This window comes from Panthera uncia (assembly GCF_023721935.1).
Source record: "Panthera uncia isolate 11264 chromosome A1 unlocalized genomic scaffold, Puncia_PCG_1.0 HiC_scaffold_17, whole genome shotgun sequence".
Classification (NCBI taxonomy): Eukaryota; Metazoa; Chordata; class Mammalia; order Carnivora; family Felidae; genus Panthera; species Panthera uncia.
In genome coordinates, this window is record NW_026057577.1 from 66,939,826 (window position 1) to 66,964,458 (window position 24,633).

Here is a 24,633-nt window from a genome sequence, read left to right on the forward strand (position 1 = left end):
AATTTCCTACAGACTGAATGAAATCTGTCTGTTGTGTTGTTAATTGGACAGCAATACAAAAAGAAGTAAATATTTTGTCTATCCATTTTGCTACAGGATAATTGCACTAATAAAATTTCATAATAAATCATTGATTGAAATTCTAGAATGAGATAATGGTCAAGTAGGAAGAGAAGGTTTTACTTTGTTGCATTTCTCTTTGCTAATTCTATGTGTGTCCTATAGCAATTTTGCTACTCTTTGTTGTTTGATCGATACATTTTTTTTAATATATGAAATTTATTGTCACGTTGGTTTCCATACAACACCCACTGCTCATCCCAAATGATGCCCTCTTCAATACCCATCACCTACCCTCCCCTCTCTCCCACCCCCCATCAACCCTCAGTTTGTTCTCAGTTTTTAAGAGTCTCTTATGCTTTGTCTCTCTCCCACTCTAACCTCTTTTTCTTCCTTCCCCTCCCCCATGGGTTTCTGTTAAATTTTTTTTAAGGATGTATACTAATTTTAAAATCTGTAAGGCACCAAATCTTGTGCAAGTATTTAATATTTATTTGTGGTACTTTGTAAAGAGTGAGAAGGCTGGATTTTTGATCAAGCATTAAAAAACTGAGTCAGTAAATATTAGTTAAATATTAAGTAATCAGAAAGGGAACCAGTTCAATATGGGGCCTACTGATTATGTGACAGAGAAAAAAGATACTGCACTTATAGCATCTTTTTACTGCCCTCTTTTCATTCTCTTCTGGGTAGGAAGTTGACTTACTTGATCAGTTAAGAGATCTGTGGGTGACAGGTAGAGAGGATGATGGGGAGATTAGGGGGAATGTTCAGTCTTCAGCCACCTACAAAGGAGAAGGTAATATCTGGAAGAAATACATTTGTACACACACACACACACACACACACACACACACACGGGGTGAAGAAGTCAGAGAAGCTTGACAAAAGAGAGAAGAAAAAAGTGAATTTATTTTTTTTTATTTAAAAAAAATTTTTTTTTTAACATTTATTTATTTTTGAGACAGAGAGAGACAGAGCATGAACAGGGGAGGGTCAGAGAGAGGGAGACACAGAATCTGAAACAGGCTCCAGGCTCTGAGCTGTCAGCACAAAGCCCGACAAGGGACTCAAACTCACGGACCGCGAGATCATGACCCGAGCAGAAGTCGGCCGCTTAACTGACTGAGCCACCCAGGCGCCCCTGAGAAAAGTGAATTTAAAATGCAGCAGGGGATGGGGCATATCAAAGGGATGTAAGAGCCAACCTGAACTATCTCTCAATGGTCAAACCTGGAACAAATTGAGCAACAAAATAAGTAGTATAATTTTATCGGCTTCCTACGGCTGCTGTAACAAATTACCAGAAACCAAGCGGCTTAAAACAACAGGAATTTACTTTACCAGTTCTGGAGTCTAGAAATCTGAAAAACAGGTGTTAACAGAGCAACGCTGTCTCTGAAGTCTCCAGGGGAGGATTTTCCCTAGCCTCTTTTCTGCTTCTAGCAGTTGCCAGCAATCCTTGGCATTATGGTTTATAAGGCATATCATTCCAGTCTCTACCTCTGCCATGGTGTTTACTCCTGTAAGGATGCCAAATTTCTCTCTTCTTATAAGGACACCACTGATACTGGATTTAGGGCCCACCCTAATACCCTAATTCAGTATGACCTCACTGTAACTTGATTAAATATGCAGAGACCTATTGCCAAATAAAGTCACATTCACAGAATTGGATGGGCATGAAACTTGAGATGTACTACTTAACCCAATACAGTGATAGAAAATTGTAACCTTAAGTATAAAACAGATATATATGAATACGTACTTGGCAAACAAAAAAATAAAATAAAATAAGTAAATGGGGGAGAAGAGGCAAGTGTTACTTATAAAAGACTTTCAAAAATACATGTAGATATTCCTCTCTAAGAGGTGGACCTTATTTCCCCAAACCCCTCCACCACCATCACATCACATCACATCACATCACATCACATCACACCACACACACACACACACACACACACACACACACACCTTGAGTATGTGATAGATTTAGTAATTCATCCAAAAAATGCAGTATGTAAACAAAAACAATAGTAATTTACAGAGGAGAAATTTGGCAAACATGGCCTTAGCAAAATGATCAGGTTAACATCACAAGGATATGTCATTTGATAACAAATACACCTTAGTATGATGTGATGAGGAAGGAAATTCATCCATGTATTATTCTCTAAAACCTATAACTCTAGACTAAACGTGAGAAAAGTATGAGACAAGACCACATCAAAGGACATCCTAAAAAATACCTGACCAGTAATCCTCAAAACTGTTAAAACTTTAAAAACAAACAAAGATAGAAAAGATTCCACAGATCAGAGAAAACTAAAGTAGACATGAGGACTCAATGCAAGATAGTATTCTGAAATCAATGAGGGGACAACGAAAAGAACATTAATATAAAAACTGGTGAAATTTAAATTAAGTCTTGAGTTTAGTTAAAAGTAACGTACCAGTGTTGAACTTCTTAGTTTTCACAAATGGACCCTGGCAACGTAAGATGTTAACATCAGGTAAAACTTCCTGAGGAGTATAGGGGAACTCTACATTCTCTTTCAATACTGCTGAAGTCTAAAATTATTCCAAAATAAAAATGTTAATGAGAAAAAGCACCTGGTATTTTTTTCGAAAAGAAAAATATGAACAGTTGTTTGATGTAGGAGACCCTGGGCAAAGCACTGGACAAGGAGCTGAAGAAGATGTGCAGGGTTGGTGCAATGTGTTGTGCCTTCATTGCCTTTGTAAAAGATGATGGACATGATTTTATCTTAAAAAGCATTTTCCTCAGATATGTGTTCTTTTTGGTGTGATTCTATATTGAAATTTACCTCGAGGTAGGTGGCAAAAAGTTGTTTTATTTAGGTTATACATAAGATTTGAAAACAACCCTTAACTTTCATTGTGGAGTTATAAGTGTTAAAGAAGTGGAAACTGTCTTGTAGAACAGTTTATGACAAACTTGTACCATATCAACAATTCTTAACACCACAGAAGTTATATCTGCCCCTTTCTTTGATTAAGAATATTATGGCATTCTATCTTCCATTTTACATTCTAATCTCCGCCAATGAAGAATTCCTCCTGGCTTCTCTGTAGCTTTCTCCAGAATCCTATACAATACTTTACTTAATACAAATACACAAATATTAGCTGTTGGATTTGTGGCTAAGACTCTCAAAATTCTTTAAAAGTGGAGTCCCGATGAGGTCTTTATTTTAATATTGAACAAAATTTCTGTTTTTCAGTTATCTGATATCTTTGAGTAATCTTTAATTTTTCTCGTTCATAGGCATCCCAAATAGTTGGGCTGTGTGAACTCTCTGAGATCAAATTATAGAGAAATCCAGTCAGCATTAATAGCCAACTTCTCATGAAAAAAACGTGATTTAGAGCCAGGTATTTTTTATATACCATGTGCCCTTAGATCTTGGATTAAGTTCCATTTGAAAAGATGAAAACTACAAGCTTCCTTTCAATCTATTTTGCCTCACCTTGTTAAAATTCACCAACTGCTGAATTTAAACCTCTGTATGTAAACACACTTGTATGTGTGTTAGAGACACTTCTTAACTATTGAAATGAGTTTCTAGAATACAATATAGTGGGAATTTGGGAAGCAAGTTTGGCTTTTAGGAATATAAGAATCTTGAGAACCAATGTTATTAGTACTAGTAAAGAGAAAAGTTGAGTATCAGTATATTCATGGCTGGAGTTTCAAAGTGTACTTTAATTATAACTCTAGTGCAAAGGCATTATTAGGTGTATGCTTAATTGAAATGGATATTTGTACAGATAGAGTAGATAGAAAACATTTATAGAGTTGAATTTATGCACCATGCTTATAGCGTTTTGAGACAAAAGTATTTCTCTGCAAGAAAAAGATATATACTATAATGATATGTATAATTTGCAAGATGTTTTGGACAGATCAGTAACAGAAATAATAATTACCTTTAGGCCATTTTAGTCTTAAGAAGGTTAAACTACCATCACAGTTTTGTCATGCACCATTCAAAATTTTAGTGTAGAAAGCTATGATACATAATAGGAACATCTAACCAAGCTTATACTTGCCTTTCACACTGACTGCTGATGGAACAAAGGATAATCATGGGAGGAAGGGGTAGAAGAATAATGAAGTTTCCCATGTATGAAGACCTCTGTGAAGGATAAGACAACCATTGATAGATCCTGGACAGAAGGATCTGATTTGGGGACCATAAGAAGTAGATGGATAGGAAAATACTACCATCAGGGAAATAAAGGGGTACTGAAGATTAAATAAAGACAAACAAACAAACAAACAAAAACAGAATTAGAGAGCAAATTGAACTAAGGACCATTCCAAAGGACTCACTGTCTTGAGCAATCAGTTTAAAATAACATCAGTACAATTTTATTTAACCTTTCATTAAAAGTCACTCCCTACCACATAACCATTTATTGCTGGTCCCATGGGTTATCTCCTCAGACAGACTTAATGGAATTTCTATGTGAAATATATGTATAACCCATAGACTAATTTCTAACACTAGATTTCAGTGAAGGTTAATGTTTGGTGCCCATCAATAATGTGTGTAGCGATTTTGAGAATACCCCATGTATTTGATTATTTCTGCTTCTCCTTTTTTACCATCATGTATCTCTCAAAATAACCAGTTCCAATGGGTATATTATGATAGTTTTCAAATCTTCACTGAGTCATTTGTCAGTAATCTTCTAGTTGTTAGGATAGTTCAAAAAGGTATATAATTTAGTTAATCTCCATTAATTACTGTAATTTCAGTTGACTTTAAGAAAATGTGATAATTGAAAATTATACTGTGATGGGAAGAATCATCAAGAAGATTGGCTGGAGACTGGCATAATAAATAAGGTTTTGTTTAAATAACTAAAAATGGCTTAAATATCATTTATTACATTTTAGCAACAAAATGGTATATTCACTAATATCAGTTTGACTGATTTCCATATCATTGATTATTGATATTTTATAATTAACAAATCAAAATTCCTTACAATGTTATCTGTCTGAAGTGGAAAATAGAATCTTTATAAGGACAATTTTATTAATTTTGATATGGTCATATGTCTTCTAAATTTATTCTTTTTTTTTTTTTTCTAAATTTATTCTTGAAAGGTCTTTTCAAATAAGAATAAGTGTTTGTAAATTGATAGAAATGTTTTTGAGTTTTGTTACAATTTCATTGAGATATAACTGACATACGGCACTGGACAAGTGTAAGCTATACAGCATAAATGACTACCACAATAAGTTTAGTTAACATCCATCATCTCATATAGGTATTTAAGAAAAGAAAAAGAAAAAAAAATTTTCCTTATGATAATTAGCTCCTAGAATTTACTCTGTTAACAGTTTGCAATATACCATACATCAGTGTTAACTATAGTCATCATATTCCACGTAACATCCCTAGTACATATGTATCTTAAAACTGGAACTTTGTACCTTTTACCATCTTTATCCAATTCTCCCTTTCCATCCTCCAGCCTCTGGTAACCACAAATCTGATCTTTTTTCTTTGAGGGTGTTCTGTTTTGTTTTGTTTTTAAATTCCACATACTCTGTGAGATCATGTAGTATTGGTCTCTACCTTATTTCATTGAGCATAATTTCCTTAAGGTCCATCCACATTATTGTAAATGGCTGAATAACAATCCATTGTATATGTGTACCACAACTTCTTTATCCCTTTATCCATCAATGGACCCATACGTTGTGAAATTCTTAAAGGTATTTAAAACAGTGAGTTCTCCTAGATATAATTATTAACTTAACCAAACTATTTTTCCAAAAAAATTAAATGTAAACTTAATCTTCTAGTTCAAAATGATCTACTGAATTCAAACTTGTCTGTATTTTCTTTCTCTCAAAGTCTCTCTGGATAGAAATGATAAATTAAAAGGAATGGACAATAAATGTGTATCATCAGTGAATAAAAATTTTATAAACATTTTGGGAAGACAGCAAAAAATTAAATATGACTGGTAGAAAAATGAAAGATAAAATTTATCGAAAGTGACAATAGACCCCCAAAGTGAATCAACAAATACAGGGGTCAGAGATAGGCCAAGGGTCAAGCCTAGGTCATTATTTAGTAATGTACTTTCCAAACAACCTGGAAAGTTGAACTCTTCCCCCTATACAGGTGTAAATAGAGCTATGGTTTGATAGCAAATGTCTTCAGCAAAAGCCCAAGAGCTGTTCTACAAATCAAGTGGGCATGTGGGTAATGTCCCAAAGAAAGTTGTCTTGTGAAGATGCTGCTTTATGAGAGAAAAGTCAAGTAGACCTCAACACTCCTCTAGACTTCCACACAGTGCAGAAAACAATAGGTTTCAAGTGCCAGTCAGAAAGCACTCCCTCTTTGTAGTAGAGTATACTAGGCCTAGAGGAGCTTCCTGTTCTGTAACCTGCTTTTTTCCCAGGGGTACTTCAAAGAGACTGCCTGTCAAAACATTCCCCTGACTTCCCCTACTTATGCGGAACCTTCAGTCAGCCTTCTCACTGAGGTGAGAGGCCTCATGGGGAAAGAGTCCTGAATGAGAGCAAACAGAATATGTACCAGTTACTTTTACTATTAAATATAGTCCATCATTTGTAAGTGTGACTACACATCCAAAAATCTTGAAAAGGTGAAGGAAAACCAACCATATAAAAGAGAAACATGAACAAACCGATCCATTTGTCCTTAAGACTATGGAAAGTGGTAGAAGACTTTTCAGTAGGGGAGAGAGCTGATATTATTTGAATTTTTGGATGATTATATTCAGTGCAGTATGGGAAACTAATGCTGTAAGGGGAGCTAAACTATAAGAAACCACTTAGGAAACTGTTTCAATGATTCAGGGGATAAATGATGGTGACTGGAGAGGATGTGGTAAAGGAACTCAGGAATATAACTGAAGTTTAAGAGATAGACTTGGCGTGGATTAGAGGTAAGGGAGAGTCAAGAGTCAAGCTGACACCCACATTTCTGACTTACCCTTTCACCTTCATTATTCTTACTTTAGACGTTAGTAGATACTCTTCTCTGACTCCCTGGGCAAAGTTATTTATCAAGGGACATAATGGAGCCCACCTGGTCCAATTTGCTTTCTGCTGAAGCTGTGAACAATGCACTGATTCATAGGTGGCCTAAGTCTGCTAAATTCCCAAGTACCTGGTTTGGGCACTCAAGACACTTTATTGTTCAATAAATCAGAGTATGTTAAGTGTCTGGATATTTTATAGAATTACCAGAGCCCTCCACAGATAAAGACGATAAGAATAATTTTAAAGTACAATATTAACATAAATCCAGGAAAAAAAATCTGACTTTGTGATAGCATAATACTGAGAATGTTTAAGATTGTTAATTATATATACATATGCTTATATGTATTTATAAATGTATGCATCAATATATATAATATGTAATAAACATATATTATAAAGATATATTTAAAACCTGTTCCTAATTGGTTTTATATTTTATATTTGGTATATGGTATGGTGTTTTAGAGTCTGGAAAGAATAAGGTCCATTATAAAATACTTTGGATTATTAGTATTGATAGTTGCAATTATTTCAGATTTTAATCAAATGGAACTACCAATTAGGCATATACTATGATACAAGCCATAGTCCTGTCTGTGCAATGGCAGGCTATGAAAATGAGTCATACAGTGTTTGGTTTTGCCCTAGATCATCTTTTTGGGTAACGTAGAAATGTCTGGCTGACTATACTGCATTTTCACTTATATTTTCTAATGCTTCATGCACTGTGGGTATAAATGGACCTCAGTGACAATAATATAGGAAGCTTTACTCTTTCTTGTCTCCATTTCAATCTGTTAAACACAGGACCCAATCCCCTGAAATATTTCCTCAATTACATCTTTAAGTTACCAAAGGCTGTTTCTTGGATTCCAAAATAAAATCATGCACTCTAATAAATGCTTTGTATGATATAAAATTAAAACTCTATTTTTAATTTTAGTTCAGTTTTAGTTTAATTTTAGTTTAGTTTAATTTTAGTTTATCACATATGTTCAAATATCTTCGAATCCGTACCTAGAATAAAACTTGGTACCCCACGAATAAAAGAAAAAGGCACAGACCATAAAAGGGAGATAAAACTACGTTGTCTCGAGTGTTAAAGGATCCTTGGAAGTATAATGAGTTTCCTGGCATTCTAAAAGTCAGGAAATAAGCATTTGTATATAGGTATTCCAACAATTACCTTATAAAATCTGAAACTGCAGTTAATTTCAGTTTCAAGAAAATAGTGACATTTTAATTTCCCTAAATAATGAACTTCGTTTCTATGCTAAATTAGTTCTAATATAGAGGAAGAGAAAAAATATTTTAAGGTTGCATTTTGTTCCTTCTTACAGTACTTAATTAAAGGAGGTTAAACTTACATAATGCTCCTAAATTTGTCTAAGCATGCTTGCATCTAATAGTCCACTGTGTCTCCACCACCTTTTAAGGGACAGCTAGAATCATAATCTCATTCGACCCATGAGAGAACAGAGACTCAAAGAGATGAAGTGATTTTCCTAAGAACACAGGGTTAGTCATCGCTGGTAACCATGGCTTGCAAGCCAGGCTTATGACTTACAAACTACTATTTCACTTAGAAATTAGCGAAAATGAGTATTTGAATTACAAATAAAGAATACAAAAGGCCACACAAATAGTGTGATTTGAGGGACTTCGATATTTTCTCAACAGCCTTCCATGGAGCCTGAATGCCTCAGAGTTCCAGTTAAGTCACTATCCCCAGAAAGTCCCTGGTCGAATGCAAATACCCAAGGTTTCTGATTTACCTCAAATCAATGCAGACAATACCCTCTTTCCTGTCACACTTTTCCCACACACTAGTCCCTTGCAGCTGCTGAAATGGGAACCACAATGTAGATGAATGGGACTTTTCAAAGATTCTGTGGTGCAAGAAGTTGAAAAAGGTCCCCAAATCATGAGCGTTATAGACTAAAAGGTCCAGAGGCAAAAGTCTGGGCTGGTATGATTTACCCATGTGTCGGCTAAAAAAATAAGTCCTTACATATCATCTGAACATTTTTCACTGTAGTTTCCCTGTTATACTAAGTTTCTATAAATACATGATTTATTTCGGTAACAACTATTCTAACCACTCAACCTTTGGGAGTTTAAGGGATTAAAAGTCATTCACGCTTTCATGAAAGAGTGGGAATTAGTACTCTCAGATTGTTTTCTACCAATGAAGGTGAGATCACCTATTCTAGGAGACCGACATTTCTGACCAGGAGAAGGGGCAGCCAGGAGGGGAGCAGGGGTACTTAATATAAGTTCAAGATTTTGTTTTTTGTTTTCTGTGAATTTGGAAACACAGCAACCATTTATGACATTGTTTCTATAGATAATTCTCTGAACATAATCTCTTGACAGAATAGATGTTTGCTTATATAGAATGTGCAATTTAGTTTATCACACATGTTTGTGCAATATATGTGCAATATATTGATATCATTACATTATAGTCCACTGCACTCAGAACTCTAATCTAGAAAATTGTAGCAATAGATGAGAATGAGCAAAATATATATAGATAGGACACTTTCTAAAATTCCTACATTCTTAGGGGCACTAAGTTGTGGGCTTCAAGGGGCTTTGGAGTAGGAATACAATCCAGGAAAATATACTTGAATATATGCTAGAATAAAAAAAAGAGAGAGATGCAGAAGGTAATAGAACACAAATTTACTCTTTCCCACCACTTAACATAGGGCCAGCCTTGACAAAGAATTTCCATGACAAAACAGATGTAAGAGATCTCAGGCACTATTCCTAGTCTCCATTTTCAATTTTAATTTTATAAAGAAATTCAGGACACATGCTCAAATGAAAGAGCCTTCTTTATTTCAAGGCAACATGTGAACAAAGTAAGAAGCCTCACAAACATCATCACACTATCAAAGAGCAGAACACAACTTTGCCTGTTTCATTTTGAGATTCTGTGTATGTTGAGACTAGAACAAACCTCAGTTTGTTCAACCATCACAGGAAAAGAACACATTAAAGGACTCCCCTGCATCTTTTACATGAAATGCTATGTCTTGTGTTTAGTCAATTCTTGATTATCCATAATGACTTTAAATCTCAGTCTGTCTAACTTTTTCCTGTCACCAGCATACACGCACTAAGTTACTTATCTTGGTAGTTCTGCATTTAATTCTAACTTTAACTATGACCAAATATTTTTAAAATAAGATAAATTTTGTTTAACAAAGTACTTATTTTAGAGATAACTACATGAATTATACCTCTGGTAGCGTTTTTTATGTATATACACACATACTTACCGCAGTTTCCTGTATTTAAGCAAGAAGGTTGGAAAACTTTTTTAATTTTTGAGGAGCATGGCTGCGATATACCCGATTATCCTGTGAAGAGCAGATAAAAGACTATTATTTTAAGAGTCTTATTTTTAATCCTAAGTAAAATTTCAACCGGATATACGTCAGTTGGCTACTTCCAAAGGCGACTATGTAATATAATTTGTGGGAAGATGTATGGTATCTATAAAATCGAGGAATCTCGAGGACGTTTCTCATAATATTCAATGTGTGATAAATGCATTTTCTTACAAGAATGATGCTTAGCTTCTCAACTGCTTGGTTTGAGAGCCTAGGTGTCCACAATGACAACTGACACTAGCAACACAAGGTCAGAGATTTTCTCTCCACTCTGCCTGTTTCATTTAAAAATTGTTGTATTACATTTCTTGTAATAAAAGCCTTTCTAAGGATTCTGTATCACTCTTTTGCAAGGCACATTCACATCCTTCAATGAAAGTTGCTATTATCAGAGCAATGTGCTCTTACTATTTATTTATTACAACAACCCTCATGACTGCTTACCAGGCAAGCACTAGAAATATCTAACTCATTACCACTACATAAAATAGCATGGGGTATTTACAGAACGAAAGAGATCAGAGCATGACAAATTCTAAAGCTGCTCGTGTCCCTGTTTCTACAGAAAAGAAATGCTTTTCACCAAGCACTGGTAACCTAAACTATGGAAGAGCATATATTAGACTTTTAGGGAAAGTACTGCCCAGACAAAATCTTGGTGGAAATACCTACTTGCTATTCCCCTCCTTTTCTTTTTTTCAGTATGGTCTGAATACCCTCGGATGTTCTCAGGCCAGCTGATGAAAGAAAACTGACCCAGATGGAGTCCGAAACTGAAAATGCCTATTGACTTATTCAGCTGGAAGTTGATCCCGGTTGCTATTTAAATCTACTGCTTTAAGTGTCAGCAGACATGCTGCATTCCTTACAATAGTTCAGAGGGCAGACATTTGGGTCAAAAGATTCTTACCCATTCTGTACCTAATGTAGGCTTTACAATGTTTACAAACAGCTGTTACGATAACCCAAAGATCCAAAGAAAAATGTGACATATTCAAGAGTCTGGCAGTTAAAACCCAGCATTTGTTCAGATAGCACCTTGTGGCTGGAAGTAATAAGACCCATGATGATAATGGTATTTGTCACATTCAGAGCAGCTGTATTCATGAAAGTGGAAGTGACTACTCTCTTACACACCCAGCAACTACTTTGAACCCAGGTCTGTATTTTGGCTGCCTTGGCAACAGCACAGCAATAACAACTGGAGCCATAATGGCAACGTTGACCCAGAGATTTTTGGATAAAACAGGAGCCCTGACTTTCAATTCAGAAAGAAAAAAAGCATATAAAAGAAATGAAGAAGACGGTATCCATTGCACAGATTTAACGAGTATACTGAGACTTATACACTGTGACACTAGGATCTTTATTGTGATAATTAAGTTTTTACAAGTCCAAAAATTTTCTGGTGGCTGTTCTTTTGTGGAAAAAACATTTCAGGGAAAAGGATCCTTGCAAGTGGGAGACTATTTTTTTGTATGTCTGACACACAATTATAAAGGATAAACTATTCAATAGTTTTGACCACGTTAATCAACGTGGGTTTCCACATAATCATGATGACAGGGTCATAAACAACAATGAAAACAGATAATATTGATTGCTCAGCCTTCCCACTGGTTAGTCTAAATGTGATTGGCCACTAGTATCTCTTCTTTTGGTCACATGGTAAAATTGCATTTCCCTGTCCTCATGGCATGAAACACATTTATGTCCTTATGACTTTCTTTGGTTAATGAAATGTGAGAAGAAGTGACAGGTGTCATTTCAAGATGGAGCCTTTAAAAGAAGAGTGCAATTTGCTGTTCCCTTCTACTGCCAGGGCAGCCAGTAACTTTCCAGATGATAGAAACATCATCTGCCTGGTGTGAGAAGATGTAGAACAGAGTTCCCAGGTGTCCTGGGATGAGCGAGAAGCACATGTCTGTTGTGCTAATCTACTGCAATTTTGGAGATGCTATCCCAGGCTAACGTAGACTATCCTGATTATGCTCACAGTGTAATTTGTACAAATTTAAACAATACCATCCTTTGTTGAAATATATTGGACATACACTACCGTGTAAATTTAAGTTTCAATTATAAATACATAAATACACATGTTAAAAAATAAAAAAAAGAACATCATTCTTTATCTCTTCACAGAATGAGAGGCTATAATGAAGATAATGCTTCAACTCTCTTCACTAGAATAAGATAGACTGTTCCTGTTCTGGCTAGAGATAAAGTGCAGAATCGTGAATTTAGAGTCAAGCTATGTTCTTCAGAGAGAAACATAAATGCTCACTAGGACCAATCCAGATGAACGGTTTCATTGCCTGAACTAGCCAGAAATGATTTAACTTGTTTTCTTGTAAATCAAACCAAAATTTTATGAAATAATATTCCTAAGAATGAATGCCAGACCTCATTCATTTTCCTTTTTATTAGTCTTTTCCTTTTGTAGTACACATCACACCCTACTTTTCCCCCTATAGTCTGTTTCTCTCTCCTTATATGATATTCTCTTGTCTGACAATAAGAGAAAGTGATTATTGCTACTTCACACAGCAGATTCTGGCAAAGTATTTGTGCTTTTGTTTCCATAGTAATTTAAACTGTTTCGGCTGTTAGTGGAAACCAAGGTTAGACGTTGGCATTATGGAATCTTTGCTAAGTAATATCAGTTCCATTAGGTATTTCTAGACTCCAAAAAATATTTGGGCCCTTTGTAATATAGGTAAAGTAGAACACATGTAGTTCTTAAGCAGTCCTACTCTATTTCTGTTTATTTGTGAGATTATTCCAAGACAACAGCTTGGGTGGTATTTCTGTGCTATTAGTTAAATGCATAGAATCAACATGTGTGTGTCTGTGTATACATGCTCATATAAAGTAAAAAAAAGACATTGTAATCAGTTAAAAATAGACATTAATTTTTAAATTATGACAAGTGACATCATTATATTTCATTTATACTCTTTCTCCAGACTTACTACAATAAAACTCCGCACTTATGGACTTACTTGGTAGAAGGCCATGAGGACTTCCACAAAAATCTAAGCAAAGACAAATTATATTATTTATATTACTGATCAGAAATAAAATCTTTTTCTTAGGCTACAGATTTTTTTTAAGTTTTGAAGCATTATAATTAAGTTAATGAAATATTATAGTACACTAAATTTTTTTCAAAAAGCTTTTCCCTTTGCAGAATATCATTTTTTCTGTAAAGTAGTGGTTTTGCACAAGTTTTACTAGTTGTCAGTTCCATCTATGCTATATGTACCACAAGACAGTCTATGAGTTTATAACATTTATTTGACTCTGACAATAACACAACTCTAAGTATTATTTGAATGAATCATGTTCCATGATCAGGTTGTTCTGTGAATCATGGATTGGGATTGTATATACATGAATTAAGGGGATCTGTTAACAAAATAATAATTTTGATACCTTTTTAGTATACTCATAACTCATGATAATTAAGGCTTTCAGTAGGGGATTTTTAAAAGAAAACTCCCCACCAGAGCTACCCACATACATCTTTTAAATATGAAAATCCACTTTGCATTGATCACAGTCTTTATTAAGAAGACTGTTGACTTCAGTATGAAAAATATCCCAAAGAATTTCTCACTGTTCCAGGAAATTTCTGAGCAATCATTTTTCTGGTGATCAAAGTGATTATGGGATGAGGTAGGCAAGGATGCGGGACTTCAAATTTTCCGAACACCCACTATGGGTCCAAACCTCTTTTGGGTGCTTTACATATATTATCATGTTTAATGTTCATGATCAGTCCACGATGAAGCAATTATGATCTCCTTGTTACAGAGGAGGAGGCTGAGGCTCAGGGAGGTAGGTAATTTGAAAGGGCCATATACCTGGTAAGAAATGGAGTAAGAATTTATAAATTAAGTCTTTTGATTTTAGCATCTGTATTATTCCATTATGTTATGTTGCTTCCCAGAGTGCAATGTGCTGCTTCTCTAACTTAGGGATTATTTTCAAATGCATTGACTGTAAGTACTTGGCTCCTATGAAATTAATTTAAAATATAAAGAAGATGTATTGTTCATAATTCTTCATCAAGATTTTGACACAGCAAACTGAAAAGAATTACTAAAGAAAACATAGAGCAAAAAAAATGTATAAGAAATGTCTTACACTTGTAGCTTAAGTCATATTTAGGAAGGGTTGGATTGATTCTGTTTCTACTCCCTGGTCTCTCCCTCTAATCTCTTTTCTTCCTTTCTTTTTTTTTTTTTTTTCCTTTTTATTTATTTATTTATTTATTTATTTATTTATTTATTTAGGTTTAGTATATTAGAGATGAAGCAGTTCCTTGATCTCTACCCATTTCTCCTGGATTTGGAAAACTCTGAGTTAGAGCTGTAATTTACTCTCTCACTGCAGGTCGAAATGAAAATGTAAATATGGTATTTTATCTACTATCTATACAGAGCTCTGCTGCTTTGATCCTGCTTCCTTCCCAAATCAGATCCTGGACATGTCCCTAATGCTAGCTTTCTGTTATTAAATGGTGCTGTGCTTTTTATTTTCAAACATGTAAAGTATTTTGATAGTTTTTCACTCAGGTTTATAATTATTTGATTTTGGCATTCATATTTTCTAAATTTTAAAATAAGACCTTTCAATAATACTTAGTTCTTCATGAAGATTTGTGGCAAAATTCTAATTAACAGATTGAACAACAAAAGAAACCACTGAACACCCACTAGATTTTTTTTTTGGAGGGGGAAAACATTCTATAAAAAAACACTGAACACTATAAGACACACACTGATGAACACCTACTGCTTCATGAAATTCATCCTCACTTAAATTCAGGTCCTTCTTCCCCCACCTCATTGCCTCTATTCTCTCTACATACAAACAAAAGCCCTCATAAGACCAATTTTAATGGCATATACACCATAACATACATTTTGAAAAGACGGTATGTAAAACTAAAACTTGGTTTGTGTTTCAAATAGATGAGATGATAGTTTCTCTGATATCCGAGTTCCATTTTTGTGGCACCACACTAGATAACTTGCTGTTTGTGCCATCCTAATTTAAGGACTATTTTAAAAATATTTCTTCTCTCTGGAAATTATAAAAATATGATTTGCTGAAATTTTTATTGTTGAGTTTTCAAAGAAATGTATTGTTTTTTTCTGCAAATTAACTAGTAATAACTGGAATTGAGCCAGAAATACTCCAAGGAAAGACTTATGATGGTCTATCAGTGACAGCAGTGTTGAGCAAAGGTTTTTTTCTTTTAACATAAAATACATGACAGGTAGTGTTCAGCCATTTTGTAATGTAAGTTCAAGAAGATATCACTTTGGGCTATACTTAGCATAGGTATAAGCATATATACTATAGGTGTACGAATGAGGAAACACTTGCTTATACATTAGTAAGTTTCAGGGGGAAAAAAAGCCTAACAATTTTTACATAAGCAAGGTTTAGTCCATAAAGAGGATAGAAAATATCTTATTTTCTATTCAGTTAACAGGTTTTAGCAGTTTTCTGAATACTTATGAGTAGCTCAGAAATTCATATAAGTTCATGTAATTCACACAGCATCTGTTGTGAAAAAATAAAGTGATAATTTACATCCAATTAAAATATTTTTCATTAGATAAAATGCTTTAATAAACTAACAAACATATAAGAAAATAGTATTCATTGGAAATAAAACAAGTTAATTTTCTACAGAGCATGAAAAAAAATTCAAGATTGGTCACCTAAAAAAAGAAATAAGAGTCCGCGTCTTTTATGTAAAAATTTAATCCACTGAATACTTTTTAAAAAACTGTGTGTCCTTAATGCATTACAATTCATGTAAGTTATTTGAAAGCATGTCTGCTTACTGAGTGCATTCTTATTAAACTACTAAAAAATATATATCTACCAACCTCTTCGTATCATTTCAGGAGTGCTTCCTAAACATAATCACCTTTCATCTTTTAAATGTTTGCCAATTATATTACACGAGGATATATGCAGCCATGGCTTAAAAGGAAGTTAAAGATTGTTTTTTTTTTATTAATTTGTTTTTCTGATATAAGGATTCTTTACCTTTAAAAATAAGCTTATATCCAATTTGGCAGGCAATTATGCAAATGTATTCTGCTAGGGCAGATTCCAATGGTAAAACATAAAATAAACTTAAGAAAAATGGGGGAGTCAAGTAAAGAGAAAGTTGGTGGGTCTTGCTATTTTTTTTTACTTTAAATATTTTTAGGCCTCTTTACCACTGCTGTTGGGTCATTTCTCTTAGCTATACTAAAGAGCCTTTGTCAGTCTGGAGGAGGCAGCCATGTGTCCATGAATGCTTATTTAGTACGGTGAGGACAGATGGCCTGGAATTGCTGAAGAAGACCTTAAGATATATTTAAAAGAGGAAAGGGAAAGAAACAATAAGGGAGGAAATAAATTAGAGAAGAGGCAAATGTGTAGCCAGGAAAACTACCCGCATACACACACACACACACACACACACACACACACACAGGCACACGCACACAAATGAAGGCAAACTATAAAGTGGTAAGTAGGACCTGATTTTTTATAGATATGCTTTTTTGTAGAAACTTTAATTTTAATTATTGTTGATTTGTTGTCTTTTTAGGAGCAACCTGACAATCATAACCACTGCTGGTTTGGGCTTCATCTGTTTTAGTTGATATATACTGCACTTTTGCTTCTTATAGCATCCAAACTTGAAATATAAATTTTGATTCAGAATAGCTCAAGGGATTTACTTAAATCAAACTGAATTAAATTGAAATCCCTGACACCCTAAGAGTCAATGCTTTAATACAATTTAAGTCTGTCATAATTAATTTATCTTGCTTCACATTTAATTTTTTTTCCTGTTATTTTAAGAAAACATACACACTATTGCCCAATCCAAACCTCATGAAGGGCTGGTTCATGCGTCCCGGGAACGGGAGAGGAAGCGAGCATGGAGAATCGATGGGCATGGAGGCATCAGTGGATAACGTTGTTGTTTTTTTCCACATAAACTATGTAAAATGTTGTGAGATGATCAAAAAGTGACATTAGTGGATTTTTATTATGTATTTTTTCTTTCCAAACTATCAAATTAACATTTTCCCATTTTCTTCAGATTTATTCTAGTTCAACCATGCTCTGACTATGCCAGGTAACAGAGGGCTGCTGCTTCAATTGCCAGGTTTGCTAATGCTCATAAAACAAATATTAGATTCCAAATTTCTTATTGCCTTCTGAGTTGTCATGGTTATCAAATGACACCTTCTCTAAATTCTCTCTCACTTTAACTCTTTTCCATGCTTTGTATAAACAGGCTGCTTGAAAATCAAGAAGAAAAAAAAAAGAAACATCAAGTTTGGGTGCTATAAGAAGCATGAAACACAGAAGGAAAGAAATATTTTGTTAACCACAAATTGAAAGTGGAAAGATTTTATCCAGAAGCATTAAATGTCATTAAACATAAGAAGTCTAAAAAATACCTGCTTTATATAATGGTTCTCTGAACAGGCTCTTGGTAACTTGCAGCCTGCTAAGTGAGTGACTTTCGCATTGTGGTTAGAGCTTTTCTGCAACAACTCCCCCCCCCCCCTCAACAACCACCAGTGAAACAGGCAGCGAAGACGCTGGATCATTCTAAAGTAAATATAAGGGATATTTTTTTGGATACAGGCACCTTTAAAAATAGAAAGGCAAGAAGATTCATAAACAGAGGCTTTGAAAATGTACAATACTTTTGTCTTACAAAAACATCTGTTGCTCAGATGAGTATTTGGAACACTGAGTGCTTCAGATTACCCCTCAGAAGGTGTGTTGGGTGGTGACTCTCTGTGGACTTGGCCCCAGGGGAGGTCAACCAGACTCTCGGCCTGTTGGCTCAGCAATTTCCCAGTGGTCAGCCAGTCTTGCCATAATCATATGCTGGCGCCCCAAGCCTGTTTCTTAACTGTACTCTGTACCTTCTAATGAAAGCATCCCAAAATATCCCCAACCGCCCAAATTCTGGGGCAGCCATGACCTCAGACTGGACTACTGGACACAGTACGTTTGCTCAGACAGAATGGCTGATAAAAATCTCCCTGCCTTGGTGACTGAAATACTCATTCTCCTTGCTAGTTCTTGTCACATCACAGCTTATGAATATTTGCATGAATTCCAGGATCTTTGACTTATACCTGATCAGAAAGCTCTAACCCAATGCATGACACTACAATCTCATGTAACTTGGAGCTTTTACAATTAAAAAAAGAAAAAAAAATAGGGGTCCAAAGTAATTATAAAATAACTTTTTGCGCTTAAAGCAATATGTAAAGGGCAACAAAAAGTAACATGTGCAAATCAAAAGAGATAATTAACTTGAATGTTATCTGCAAATTGTAGTTTATCTCCTATACAAAATGGGAAATGATTTCACAGTGGATCTACACTCAAGTGGCTGTGGATGAGGGTGTACTATTTCGGACTACATTACCATCTTTTAGGGAAGATTTTAGCTTGAAGGATAATAAAACAAATGAGGATATGCCACTTCTTATGACAAGTTCAAATGGAACAGCAAGCAAGTAACAGCAGGTCTAAATTCAACAGGTGTTCTTTGGGCACCTCATCTTGTCCAGCCTTTGTGTGACCAAGTAACTAAGCGTCTTGTTCAGTGTGGCTTGAACAGGAAAAAAAAATTTAGTTTAACGACCTGTTAAGGAAATAAGCAAAAGATAAAACTTAGGGGAAAAAATGATCTCTATTGTTATTTTGCCACATTTTATATGCATTCTGAAAGCTTTGAAGCCTCTTCAAAATAATGCTCATAGATATCCAGCATAATTCATACAACCTGATTCTTAAAAGTGCCTTCTTTACTTTGATAGTATCAGTTAGAGCACACATTTGAACTAGCCTCCCAGTATTAATGCTTTTATTTTCTTATTTCAAGAAAAAAAATTTACTTGTAAAAAAGGAGTAACACAAAACATACCAGCATGGTTTTGTTAAAAATACAAAGCATTATCGTTTATATGATAGTGACTTTCTCCCTACAAGTATGCTTTGTAAACGTGATTGAATGAGATGGAAAAAAATCTTTTATTATCTCAGCTCTCAAAAGCTTTACTGTTTAAGCTACACTTGGTCCTAGGTATAGAAGAATTAAAACCCATCAGGATGTTGTAGAGCAAGCAACTAACAGGCACTAATAAGGATCCTTGCGTGCATTTAAGTACAGGTTGGCGAAAATAATTCCTGTATTATTTATTTAAAAATATAATTCTGAAGGCCCAAAGTCTGATGTAGTATTTCTATTACTAACCCATTTCCTTATAAAATTCACATTATTTCCTATCTATGCACTGTACTTTGCTGTGAATCAATAACATTTCCTAAATGTATGCCGACATATTTATACACAGTATTCAAATATATGTGTATAAATGCCGATACTTTTCTCATTGTAGATGTCTTTATACATATGACAATAATTATAGTGCACTTCTCACAACTAGGAAAAAAGCACAAATTCACTGTAACCTAGGAACTCCGTGGGGTTTTGGCTACTTTTATTTTTCTTTCTCCACTGGGGTGGGACAAATCTGGTGGAGTCACAAGCAGTGTTGAAAACAAGTGAAAGTCAATTTTACCTTGCTAATTTTTCATATGCTTTTTTTCTTTAACTGCAGAGCTTTCCTTTTTCTCTTTTTCTTTTCAGAATCACTTAAAAAATTTTTTTGCAATCTATTTTTTCCCCTAGAAAGTAACCCCTTGTGTCCTACCTTAAGCTCCTCACTGAATGATCTCTTTTTCTTCTAATTATATTTCTTCACCTTGGGAGGGACTCACACTGCTTCAGGATAAGCAACCCAGAAGAGCCTAAGGTCAGGTGTGCCCTAGAATCTAACTCTAGAAATTACAATCACGAATATGAGCAAGAGAGGGGAAAAAAGAGGCAGAATAGGGAATTTGTAATGATATTGAGGCTCATTCTGAGGAATAATTAACCGAACAGCATCCTATGTTACATCACTTGCTTGAAATCTCAGAGGACAGACTAAAGAATTTAGGAAACTGATCTGAATTGGCTTCCTAAAGCCATGAGGTTAACAAATTAGTTGTACTAATGATCAAGCCTCCGAGTTTTATTTCCCAAGTATTTAATGCCCCAGGGTCCAAAAAAATAGAATTTTATTCACAAACCAGCAGAACACACAGAGTAACAATGGCATCTCACACATTAAGGGTACTGAGATTTAAAACATCTATAGAAGAAGAAACAGACTTAATCTGATAGGAGGATTTCGTTCCTCTTAAAAATGGGGTTCAGTGAGGGAATTAATGGGGGGCAGACAGAGAGAAGATTTCTAAGATAATCCTTGAGGTAAAAGGGAAAAGTATGGGGACATTTGTGAAATGCAAACTCTTCAGGTAGAGGAATTGTAGGTAGAAAAGGGAGAAACATTAGCAGAGCTTTTAAACCAGATCTTCAGCTGGGCTTTTGTTTAACACATATGCAAATGTGTGCACTGCTTCATTTGAATATTTATTTACTGCATTTGTGAAGGAAATTGGGGGATTATAGCCTCTTCCCAGCTGTGTTTTAGTTAATGACTGGTCAGCCTATTAGCCTGCTCCACTAAACGGATTCTCTGCACAAGCAACACCTTTTTTTACCCTGACTAGAAATTCTTCACATAAACAACAGTGGGGAAAACAGCAAACCAAATCCAGGGAGTTTTACACCAAAAAAGAAAATATTCCCCCAGAATCATTAGAAATAATAAATTTATTTGACAATGGTGACTTTTGCATTTTTATAATAAACAAAGCAAACGTGTTCTAAGATGTTGTAGATGGGAAAGGGGAGTTAGCTAATCAGAATTTCTCTTTCCTTGAGGATGAATTCAGGTTACTGTTCTAAATGGTTTTTCTTTGCCTTCCCTGGTACTTGTGCACTTATTGTCCCCTATGAACACAAACACACACATCATTGAAAATGTCATGAATTACTTGGGCAATTATTAACATTTGACAAATTCATTGGAATGTGAATTTCACAATTTCCCCCATCTCCTTACTGCCAAAAAAACACAGAAGGAGAAAGAGTAAATAACATTTCTCTAGCAACTAAACTCAGTGTACTGTCACTGCTTAAACCAACTTATTTAGAGGCATCAGAACTAGTTATGAGATTAAAGACCTATCAAGACCACATCATGTGTAAGGATTAATGGTGAGCAAATCTTTAGGTTAAAAAGCTCTATTGTAACCTACGTCTAGTGTTCTATCATGTATTGATGGTTATGAAGAAAAGTAGCATCTATTTTCTGATAAGTTTAAATGTGTCAATCAATAGAAGAAAATTTATCTTATTCTCCAAATGTCTGTCTTCTTTATATCTTTTCAAATTTTATTCACCCTAGATCCACCCATCCATGTGAGAACATACACTAATTCTAATACAGTCAAAATTAATCCATGGAAATGCAAGAGCCAAATTCTTTCCATCAAAATTCTACATTTTTCTGTCTGGATCTAAGAAAAGCCTGAACTTTGATTTTATTAGTGAGATGATCTTTATACATCAAATTTATAAAATACTTATTTACCTAAAGTATTAACACTTAAGAGGATTTGTGTAAACAACTTGTTTCTGCTTGTTTGTATATGTATAGAGTATTCCTGCAAAAAAAGAGACAACCATGGGCGACCTAAGAGCCATGTGGGCATGAAGAACTATCCGTGGAGCAGAATTATCACTTCTCATAGTTGGTAAAGTGAGTATCATACATCAGATTGGCAATTCAAATATTTACAGAACAAAAGCAAATAATAAAGGAAGATGTGCTGTCAGATCTCCAGATATACAGAGAAGTAACAATTAGGTTGATGAAAGAATAGTACACGAATAAATATTCTACCTAAGAAAACTGATTTAGATACTTCATTGCTAAGATCATAGTAGTGCTGCCCATTTTACGTAAAACCATTTAAAAGAGCATAAAGAAGTTTCAGGCACACATGTCATGCCATCCTTCTACATCAGAAGTGAAGGGTGTGCACTTCTCGATGGCATCATTTTTCTGCCTTCATACATGAGTTTCTAAACCATCTCATAAGCTTGTCAGGCATATTTCTTGTTCATTCCTTCTGTGGGGCAGAGGCAGACAGATTGCTGGATCAGATAGTGCAATACGCTGTATACTGCATTTGAAATGTGCCTTTTTTTAAAGCAGCAGATTTATTGATTTTCTTAAGTAGAAAATATGCACCCGGACATTAGACAAACACAGACTAAACACAGACTGAGGAAAAGCTGATAATTTGATTAAACTGACTGAGCTTTTGTTGTCTGTGTTTGGGGAATTTCCAATAATGTGCAAGTGCCAAGCGCCCCTCTTCTTCTGAATTTAACAAATGTAATCCCTAAGCACAATAAATGTTACAATTATACTGTATTTGGAGAATTGTTTTTCTTTAAAAAAATATTTTCATGAGCCCATATATTGCTTAGGTTGAAAGGAAAGTAGGGTGAAAAGCTTGCCTTGCTGAAAACAGAGGACTTTACTCAGAAAGGGGTATTAGCTAAGCAAAAAGCATTCATTCTAAGGAAATATTTTCTTTCTATCTACCTACCCACCTATCAAGATTACTGAGGTATAATTGATTAGATATAATATGCTCAATTTGGGGGTCAAATTGGGTTCAATATTTGAGGTTTATAATGCTTCACAGTGTCATTTCACATGTCTTAGAGAACAGTTTGGTTGTCTCAAAATGTCGAAAAGTTCTGGTTATTTAATTTAACCTTGTGAATACCTGCAATGAACTTCCTGGCAGGAGGGTGTGTGTGTGTGTGTGTGTGTGTGTGTGTGTGTGTGTGTGTGTTTCTAACTGGGATGAGGGAATAATAGCTCAAATTATGTGAGGATTACTGACTTTCATGAATTAGTTGAACCAGACCTTGTGAACTTGAACACTATACACCTCTGAACTGTCCTTATACCATTTTGGTCATGTAGACGATGATACTGAGAAAATCGAATTCCCTAATCTTCTGCAAGGACCATGCTATAAAATAACCATTTCTGGCTGCTTAACCATGAAGACTTTCACCTTTATTATTTTCTATGCCTATACTTACTAGGTTTTTAAGCATTCATGTTGCTCCTCACCTTCTATTAACCATTCCTTTCAATGATATTTTGTTCCTTCTTTTCCACTAGCTGAATCCTCAGAATTTTATGTGTTGTTATAATGACATTTCCCCTCCTGCTAGTTTTTGCCCACTCCAGTTCATCTTGGATATTTTTTCTACAACTCTGAACTCCAGCTAATTTAGCTAATATGTTTGAATACGTTTGAGTACAACTCTTCGCAAGTCTGTTGTGCTTCTATTTCAACTCTGGGTTCTTTTCTTCGGCCTGTGCCATATATACATACATATATATATATATATATATATATATATATATATATGGCACATATATATATATAGCACATATATATATAGCACATATATATATACACACACACATATGTACATACATATACATACAAATACATATATACATACATATACATATGTGCGTATATATATACACACACACACATATATATATGTATACACACACACACATATATGTGTGTGTGTGTGTGTGTGTGTGTGTGTGTGTGTCTTCCTAAGCATAGGCTTAGATCCCAAATAGGTAATCATTATGGGTAAGCAGGTATAATCATAACCTAGAAGGTCACCATTTAGCAACTTCTCATCACTGATGGGACAAACTATTAGCAAGATCACCTCAGTTTTGTTTTTAGTTGTTTATTAAAATGAATTTCAATTACAGACTCTACTGTTCTTTTTAAATTTCCTTTAAGTCAAGGAAATTTATGTACAAATTAAAGTAACACTGAAATTTAAAATCATTTTACCTTCCTTGTATTAATATAGGAATTTATTTAATGATTCATCTCAGCTGGACTGAGCAGGTTTAAACAGAGGCATATAGGAGATAGGTTTAAAGATAATTTAAATCTATCTTTTTTCTGACTTGCCTTTCTGCCTTTTTCAAGTATATGACAAAGATAATTTCCACTAACTTTTTTTTT